Source organism: Lactuca virosa, chromosome 8 (genome assembly GCF_052849685.1).
Source record: "Lactuca virosa cultivar CGN04683 chromosome 8, Lactuca_virosa_CGN04683_v6, whole genome shotgun sequence".
In the NCBI taxonomy this organism is placed as follows: domain Eukaryota; kingdom Viridiplantae; phylum Streptophyta; class Magnoliopsida; order Asterales; family Asteraceae; genus Lactuca; species Lactuca virosa.
Genome location: NC_136433.1, coordinates 10,444,194 through 10,453,546, shown reverse-complemented (window position 1 = coordinate 10,453,546; position 9,353 = coordinate 10,444,194).

The window sequence follows — 9,353 nt, the reverse complement described above, 5'->3', positions numbered from 1 at the left end:
GAGTAAACCGGGTTGACTCGCTGTGTCGACCCAAGCCGAGTTGACTCTCACGACGTGAGGACAGAAGGATAAGGAAGGTTGGGCCATTTCCTTGGACTATGCTACTATGGGCCTATTGGATTATTGTTTTGGGGTTGGTATTGGACTAAATCACTTGTTGGGCTTGATGAAGGGTCCATTCTAGGAGTTGGGCCGACTTTAGAAAATTGGGCCATAAGTAGGCCGTTAGTGGGCTTGGGCCAAGCCATAAATAATTGGGCTTCATGCTATGGACTTGGGCCTAGGTCATGGACCAAACTAGATTAGGGGTAAAATGGTCATTTTACCCTAAGAAGGATTATTGGATTTTGACTAAGTATTAATTGTGATAATGATAGTCGGGGAGTCGCAGAAGCAGCCGTTAGAGATTCCTTACCGAAAGATTCAGTTTCAGCTTTGCGAGGTGAGTTTCCTTCAGTAGAAACGGGTCTACGGCACCAAGGTCGGCCCGTATATGTGATACGTTAGTAGCTGAGTGTGGGCGGGGCCCGAATCTCGTAGTATTATTTGAGTATGGATATGTGACTGCTTGATAGAAAAAGATATACTTGTTGTCTGTGTGATACTTGTATGCATGTTAGTAGCGGTGTGTGGACGGGGCCCAAATCTCCTAGACAACGGAGTGTGGGCGGGGCCCGAATCTCCTAGACAGCAGAGTGTGGGCGGGGCCCGAATCTCCTAGACAACGAAGTATTGGGGGGGGGGGGCGAATCTCCATGAGAGTGGGCGGGGCCCGTATCTCCTAGTGGCATGTTATGTGTATGGTATGTGGTAGTTTGGGGAGACTCACTAAGCTTCGTGCTTACAGTTTTCAGTTTTGGTTTCAGGTACTTCCACTAGCAATGGGAAGAGCTCGAGATGACTGCATGACACACACCATAACTTTTAGCCTGGGATGTTTAGACTCTGATGTTTTGACACGTGATTTTGATACAGTACTTTGATATGATGTTTTGGGGATACATGACTTGTGATTTTATTATGATGTTGATGAATTATGGTTTTCCTAAATGATTTAAAAACGAAATTTTTGGAACGTATTTTTGGGATGTTTCAAGTTAGTATCAGAGCCTTGGTTTGAGGGATTCGGGCACACTCTCAGGTGTGTCTGAACTCAAACTAAGGAATTGGTATAAAATCTTCCAAATAAAAATCATTTTTATAAAAAGAAATTTTTAAAAGTAAAAAGGATTTTGAAAAGAGAAAAAGGGTGTGGTGCATGCAATCAGCCGAGCTCAAGTAAGTTCTCCCAAATTACCCATACATGTTTATTTAGTTATGATATGCTTATGAGAGCTGCATGCTAGATTAGGGCTAAGGATCTAGGAGGATGCCTTAAGTGCCTTTTATATGTGTATGCGCTTTATGAACTGCATGCTAGTACTGATTAGTCAGTGATATGATGGTTTGATTAAGATATGCTTGATTATGTTTACTCAATGCTCGAATACTGCTTGCTTTGTGCTTTTATGAGTTATAGTTATCTTTAACTAACTAGTAAACGAATATGTTAAGTTACATATTACGAGGACTAAATAATTTCAGAAGGTTAGGTTTAGCTCTATTTCCCAGCTCTTGTCTGAGTCAGACCGTTGTAGGGTAGGACCTCTCATTCGAAGAATTATCTAGTCTTAGTGATATGTAATGGTATTCGCGAGCTAGTTAGGGGGAGATAGCAGGGACTTCTTATGCAGCTGATGGCGGAGAGTGGGTTGGTGATTACCCTAGGGAAAGCCTAGGATGAGATTAGCATGAGATCATCAGCGGCAGTAGAAGGGACTTGGTGGAGTCAAGGCAGTTCTTGAGGAAAGTACGGATAGATGTGGAAGGTAGTATGAGACCGTACTACTGAAAGCAGAGGATCCGTACTCGAATCACGAAAGGCTGAGATAAAACCAAGGAACTTGTAGTGTATGTGACCCCTCAATTTATGATGAGTATTATGATGATGGTTATAGTGTACTTTCGAGTATGGTGACGCTACATGGTGGACCGGATGGCAGTTTTGGTGCCGGCGAGGGATCAGGATCGGAATCTGGAGTCGGCCAGCTTGATGATCAGATGAGAGAGCTCATTTTAGCTGAGATTACCCGCAATATCATGGACCAGACTCCTGTGATCTTTGGTACGGTCAAGGAGGGCATTTTGGAGATTCTGGATGAGAGGCCAGGCGCATGCCGCACTGAGATGGAAGCCATGATAGGGACGCGTACGTTGACGTTTCGGGAGTTCAGAGCTTGTGGAGCTCCAGATTATCACGGGGCTGGGTACCCCATTACTAGCAGCAGGTGGTTGGCAGATGTCGCCAACGCTTTTCGTACCAGCTGTTGTCCGGGAGGGGGGGGGGAGACGAGGTCCGACTTTCTTCCTGCCTCCTGAAGGATAGGACACGTGATTGGTGGGAAGAGATTGGTAGTGAGTTAGGTGAAGATGCGGATGATGCTATGTCATGAGATGACTTTTCGACCACATTCCGGGCAGAATTTGCCTCGACAATTGAGGCGCAGCAGTGGGCGCAAGAGTTTCTGGATCTCTGCCTGACTACTGAGACTGTGGCAGAGACCACTGCCAATTTTCGGGAGAGGGCTTATTTGGTACCGCAGTATGCAACAGATGAGGAAATGAAGAAGGTAAGGTATCATGATATACAGCGGAATGATATCAGGGAGACCGCGAGTATCTCAAGGTGCGATACCCTGAATGATATGATTTCTAGCGCCCGAGAGAAGGAGATTGATTTGGAGCACATTGGGAAGAGAGGACCTGATCAGGTGCATATATTGGAAGGTCCGGGAAGAGACGCAAGATTTCAGATCAGCTTTTGAGAGGCCAGCAGGGCCGGAGTCAGTTCAGTACTTGTGGGAAGATGCACGACGAAGTTCTCGTTCCAAGGGTTTGAGTAAGTGTATCTTGGAGTCATATTTTCTACCTGTGTGTGGATTATATTTTCAAGTGATGTCATATGCCAATTGCATACCGAGAATTATTAGTGGTTAGTAAAGGTTGTTCTCCTTTTACTGGATGAAAGTGTTCAGTATTATCTTGGTTTTGGTCGAGATCAGTTCAGGGGTATTATGCGGAAGGTTTGCGGTCAGGGTTCCGCAGGACGATTATCCAACATCGTCAGGATTCAGTGAGTTCATTCCTTGAGCTTGGACTAGTTGGAAGCGCCAAGGGAAGTGGCTCGTTGCTGAGGTATGGGTTGGAGCATTTGACTTTTAGTCTTCAAGGCTTGAGTGTGGTAACATTTCAAGCACGCAGGGGTGATCGGTTTCGCTGGAACTCGGGAAGTGTTCCGCTAGTCTTCAGGAGTGGTACTGCTTTAGTAATGGTTAGTCATGGTATGCTAGCAGTGCTAAGCGTTGGTTTCCAGCAGATTCATCATTGGATGGTAAGAGGGATTGGGAATCCTTTCCAAGCTGTGAGATGTAAGGATTTAGTTGAACCAAAGTGGGGGAGAACCCTCCAGGTGTTCAGAAATAGAAGTGAGTGCGAAACTAGGATGAGTTTGCATTCCCGTCAGGTATGAAAGCAACCCAAATGGCTGTTTGGATAGAGGAGTGTGTGAGTTGGAAGTTTGGAAAACTTCCCAACGTTGAGTTCACGTATTCATGGTAGTTGATAGATGGTGTTGGGAAACCAGGTTGGTGAAATCCCAGCAGGGCGCGAGTTAGTCCGGATGTTAGACTGCTTGAGCACTCGACATTGTATGTTTTGGGGTTGGTAGTCAGCGGTTGAGACAGTGTGGGAAGTGATGTAAGTCTGCGGGTGTATCCGTAGCATTCACAAGGTTGTCAGACAGTTTTAGAGTGTTGTAATTCTGCGGGTGTAGTCGTAGCGTTCACAAGGTTGGCAAACAGTGTTAGAGTGTTGTAAGTCTGCGGGTGTAGCCGTAGCATTCACAAGGTTGACAGATAGTGTTAGAGTGTTGTAAGTCTGCGGGTGTAGCCGTATCATTCACAAGGTTGACAGACAGTGTTAGAGTGTTGTAAGTCTGCGGGTGTAGCCATAGCATTCACAAGGTTGGCAGATAGTGCTAGAGTATTATAAGACTGCGGGATATTCGTAACATTCATTAGCGGCCAATTAGCAGAGTGTGGGCGGAGGCCCGTATCTCCTAGTCAACGAAGTGTGGGCGAGGCCCGTATCCCCTAGTTAGCATGATAGGAATCGGGAAAGGAGAGTTCGATGGGATTCGAGGTGGGGTTGGACATGTGTAGCCCTAGATAGGTGAGACGGGTGAGAAAGGCCGCTCCATGTTATTGTTTGGGCGGGACCCGAGGGCGAGGCCCGTGTGCTTGTAGCAATGCAGGTGGAACCTGGCATAGACCGTAGGGTCGAGGTATGGGATCGGGATTCAAAGATTAGGTAGCCAAGTGGAAATGTTGATAGAGTGGTTTCGATAGCCGAAGTTTCTTCGAAAGTCGCTGGGAGCGACTGGGAGAGTGTTCTTTAGTTCAACGACCGAGTGGGAGTCTGGTATTCCAGATAATGGCAGATCAGTTGGGACAGGGTGGCCTTGGTTCATCCGGAAAGCGGATAAGAACATCAGGATGTTTTGGCAGTAGTGATGCGAGGATTTTGTGTGTGGAGTAGTTTGCTGGTTGTTAGGTGTGTCAAACCCAACAAATATAAGGGTACAATATACTCCAAAAGAACACCACTGTATTGCACTAAAAGGTAGTACAAGGCAAGTGGGGTCGATCCACAGAGACACGGAATAATTAGTCTATACCTCTTTTGCACATGGTACTGTAGTCACAAAAGATTAAGGGGGGTGATCTTGAATGCAATGATTCAAATAAAGAACTAAATTAATAAGTAAGCAAATGATTAAGTGAAATAACTTCAAGATTTGTAAGTACTCCAACTCTATGCAAGACTAATTGACATTATGATTCAAGTATGAAATGACATTTGTTTAATTTTATCTAAGATGGTATTTGGAAATGCTAATAAGCTATAGCAATTCTCATTCACCATGTTATTTAATCAAAATAAGCTCTCTGATTAATTCTAATCTAACCAATCTAATCTAAACAAGCTCTTAGAATTAGGGGGAAAGATTGCATTATACTTCGTGTGAATTTTACCAACAACATTCAATACTCCTCACATGCTCCGGAGTGTTAGAATGTGTGAATTTGATTTACACTAGAATCATTTCAAATAGAATGATTTAATGCTTGTTACTTGTTCTATTTTACAAAACAATTACGGATTTTGTAATATAAGTAACATGAGTGATTTAACCCTAACCCAATTGGCCAAAAAGAACTAGAATTGAAATCAAACTTTCAATTAAAACAAAATCAAATTCACTAGATAACATTAGAAACAAACATCAAATCACATGATTGAAGTCATAAACACAATAGTCAATGCATGAAGTTGGAGAAACTAGGGTTCTAGCCACTCATGACTAGAACAAGATCACAAATCTAGAAATTAAGAGTTAAATCTTACAAATTGAAATCAAAATGAAATCCAAGTGTTTTCAAGCAACAATTGTCTTCTTCAAGCTCCCAAAATTGCCTCCTAGAACTCCCAAAATACGACCCCCCCCCCTTTTTGGAGCCGGTTACCTTCTTTAAATTAGAATAAAACTCTTTTAAAAACTGGCGACACGTTTACACGGCCCGTGTAAACTATAACTGACCATTTACACGGCCGTGTAAATACAAAAAGTAAATTGCTCAAATCTGCCAGGCCTTCGAAGTACATTGCTCACGAGTATGCGTTTACACGGCCCGTGTAAACTATAGGCTTCCATTTACATGGCCGTGTAAATCTCTGAAAAGCTAAAATCTTCATTTTCCTCTTATCTCTCTCCTCAATGATCCGCAAGTCCCGAAATTTTGCCCTCAACTCTTTTTTAACCTCCTAAAGCAAGATCCAACCTCCAAAAGTCCCTGAAATATCATAAAAGTGTGAATGGAATTGCATCATGAAAAATCCCAAAAAATATGCAAAATGCATGAGTTTAAACCTGAATGCAATGCACTTTGATGGATTAAAACTACAAAATGGATGCATGAAATGCACCTAACAAATCTCCCCAAGCTTGAACCTTTCTTGTCCTCAAGAAAGAATAAGAAAAATTTAAACAGGGGAAAATAGAATAAAGGAGAAGAAAAGAAATTCAAATTCAAAACTTTTTGAAATCTAATGCATGAAATTAAAACAAACATGATAAAGATCCAACCCAATTAACCCTGTTTTTGTACCATAGTTGAGAATGTACCTGTCGTGTCTTGAGTCAACTTAGCTTTAGTCTCAAAATATTATATAACAATAAAAACAAGACTTAACATCTCCCTAATGCAACTCAACAGAATCAAAGATCACATCACTTGTTCCCTCTCAATATCAACAAGTCAATTCATGGAACAAATTATGGTCTTACTCTCGTAAAATTGTATGTGACAAAACATGCTCAATCATCTTTGTTTCACAAAATATATCAATGACCGATTCCAGTTATTTGTTGGTCAACAACAATCTTTTTCTGAAAAATCTTTTCTAAAAATTCCCTAATATTTACCCAGATTGGTTACAAACTTCAAACCACTTACTCCAGTCAAAGTAGTTAACATTCAATCCCAATGTCATAAGTTCAAATCCAAGTCCAAAGGAATCTTTTGGCAGCCAAGCATTTTTCCTAAACAAATTATTCAATTAACTATAAACAAATATGTACAAACTTCCTAATTACATTTTTTTTACAAACAAATAAAGCTCATGGCTTTCTTTGAAATCCATGTAACGGGCTTCCAACCAACACATCCAAATCAAATGACCTTAGTGTGCTAGATTTAAAGAGATCCCTCGGGTTTACTTGCCCGAACCTCAAAGGCCACAGATTAGCTTTATTTGCTATTATTAAGTTCATGACTTTCTATGGAACCCGTGTAGCGAACTTTCAACCCAATCAGTCCCAAACAATTTTGCTTTAGGCGATTAGGTGTAGAACACCCCTCGGAGTTTACTTATTCGAGTTCCAAAGGTCACAGATTAACTTAATAACAATTTTTTTTAAGAATTGAATGCAATGTAAAAATTTAGATGCAAACAAAATGCAAAGAAAATAATAAAAATTAGAATAGAAAGAAAATCTTTTTGGCTTTTGAAAAGTTTTCCATGCAGAAAAATGAAAAAGAAAATGGAAATTAATGCAATATGTACAAAATTACATGCAACCTACATGCAACCGAATTTATGCATGGATGGATGGATGCCCCTCCCCAAGCTTAAAATAAGCATCGTCCTCGATGCTTGGAGAGAGGCATAGCCGGTCTATTGAGGACCGGGGGGTGGAGGATATGGTGGGAACTGTGAAAGGTAATCAGAAGGATAAAATGGAGGCCATTGGGGTTGGGATGATGATGGAGGCTGCTGCTGCTGGGTGGGAAGCACAAGTACTCGGTGGATATCGCTCAGCAAATGATGAACATTGCGGTTATGCTGCTCTTGAGCCACCCATCGCTGATCCTGCTCGGCCCATCGCAGCTCTTGCTGGGCCCAACGCTCTTCTTGAAGGTTTCGGTAGTCATGAAATTCAGAAGTGATTTCAGCAACTCCCGTATAAATCTCTCCTACTTCCTGCTGGAGGCTCGTGTAATGATGATCTAAGCGTGCAAACTCGCCCATGTAAAGGTTGTGTTCGGGAAAAGGAATGGGGCGAGACGAGCTGGAAGCACCTGCAGTTGCATTTTGAACAGGAGGAGTAGAAGTGGTGGTTGAAGGTCTACGGGCTGTAGTAACACCTAAGTTGGATCGGAGGTGCCAATTGGTAGAAAGGATGTCATTGGCCAAGGCTAATATCTTCTTATTTCGGCTATCGATGCGTAAATATTCTTTACCATCGACGGTCCAATGAACATCCTCATTGGGATGGCGGTGAAAGAGATGCATGATTTCCAAAACCTCAAGTGATAAACGAGTACGGCCCAGAATTATATTGGTTGGATTGTTGGGTAGATGGAGGCCAAGATGCTCAGCTATAATAGATACCATGCCTCCACAATGTAGCTGGCCACCATTGCTCATGGAATTTCTGAGCATTTTCTGAACTATCCAACACCCAAAATGAGGGACTTCCTCGGGCTTGTTAATCATGCACCACAAAACTTCTAATTCTTTTTTGTTCGCCTTGCTAATCTCTTCTTGAGGAAATAAGAGAGAAGCAATAATCCGGTGGGTGACCTTCAAAACCGGATGAATAATACTAGAAGCTTTTGATATGCCTGACTGAAACTCATCTTCACAAGAGATACTTCTCCAAATCCTGCCACAGTCTTGCTCAAATACAACATTTTTTCTGCCCTTTGCTGTATATATATCCCTTTTTGCTTTAGGAGCACCAATGATATCACAAAGGGTATCAGCATGTATTTGATGAGATTGATTGAGCAAACGGAAGGTGAGGATATGTGTCTGGTAATCAAAGGCAATTGAGGACAAGAGTTCCAACATTGGTGTTTGATAATTGACTGCATGTAGATTCAATAACCCTTCCCAACCAATGTTCTTAAAGAGTTTGTGGACACCTTTATAGATATGAAGGTCCTTGAGGGCTTGGATGTCCACAAATTTTTGTGCCCCTTTTACCCTTTGAATAAGGGTTGCATACAACATCTCTTGTTGATTGGACTAAAAAATAAGACCAAATTCATAGGGGTTTTCCATGAATTGTTGGTCTTGTTCATCATTGGTCTCTTGACCACCCATATGTGAAGTCCCAATTCTAGCCCTTTTTCCACGGGAAGCCATTGTCCAATTGAATTAAACAAAGTTTTGCACATAATGTAGGACAATTTAAACTCAAGAGTATGCACAAAAACTAGCAATATCGCCAAAATCACCCCACAATCTAACTATATGCACAAGTAAAGAGTTTGGAACAATTATACCAATTTGTGCTTGAAAATGGTGGTAGGGTGATGTCCAATTCTTCCCCAAGCCTTCCCCAAGCTTATCCTACAAAAAATTCCAAGCATTAGGTCGAGATTTGGAGACCCAAAAATTCTAGGGTTTGCTCAAAACCCCCAAAATCGGCCTTAAAAGGGGTGAAATTGAGATGCAAGACAAAGAAGATGAAAAAAAGAGAAGAATTTCATACATTGGAGCTTGATTTTTGATGCAAAATTGAGGAAGATTGAATGTTTTTGAGGGTTTTTTCGAAGGGGGCAGTAGGGAGGAGAAGAATCGCAGGTTATGTGAAAAGAATGAGTTAAAAAAAATCGAGTTTTAGGCTTAAAATCGTCCAACTCTGTTTTTACGTTTACACAGCCCGTGTAAACTAAAGGGTAGCA